A 733-nucleotide genomic window follows, 5' to 3' on the forward strand; every position below is an offset into this window, starting at 1 on the left:
TCGTCAATACATTTTTTATTATGGAAAATTTGTGTTCCACAATTCTAATAAAGAAAGATATAAATTAAACTAACTCACTATAATATCTAATTTATCTCAAAAAATATATCATTTCAATAAAATTACTCAAAATATTTGACAAAATTAACCCACTCATTTTTTATAGTTTTATCGAATTAATCTAATGTTTAATGATATACATCGAGTAAATTACATCTCTCGAGGTTAAAATCATTACAAATAACAACAATAATAACTAAGTGGAATCGGTTACATAAATCAAACGATGTGTCATTGTACTTTATTATGTATCATGTCTATAAAAAGATCATTTACATGTAGATCTTGTTTGACCACTTCATGGATGGTTTTCTTAGGTCTTTTTCTGTCTTTCACCCCTTATCCATTTTCCATCTCATCCATCCTCTTGATTAGGTGTTCTGTCGGTCTTTTTCTCACATGTCCAAACCACTTGAGACGCGATTCAACTATCTTTTTCACAATGGATGCTACTCCACTCTCTCCCTTATATCTTCGTTCCTTATTTTATCCAATCGCGTATGACTACTCATCCATCTCAACATCTTCATTTCTGCCAGCTTAATATCGTTAATGTTAAAATTTTTTATATTAAAAGATAGTAGCTTATTCTTTATTATCTATATCTTTAATGACACATTTCTCCAATTAATTGACAATAAAATTAGTAACTAAAAAAATTAAAACTTTATAA

Source organism: Arachis ipaensis, chromosome B04, assembly GCF_000816755.2.
Source record: "Arachis ipaensis cultivar K30076 chromosome B04, Araip1.1, whole genome shotgun sequence".
In the NCBI taxonomy this organism is placed as follows: domain Eukaryota; kingdom Viridiplantae; phylum Streptophyta; class Magnoliopsida; order Fabales; family Fabaceae; genus Arachis; species Arachis ipaensis.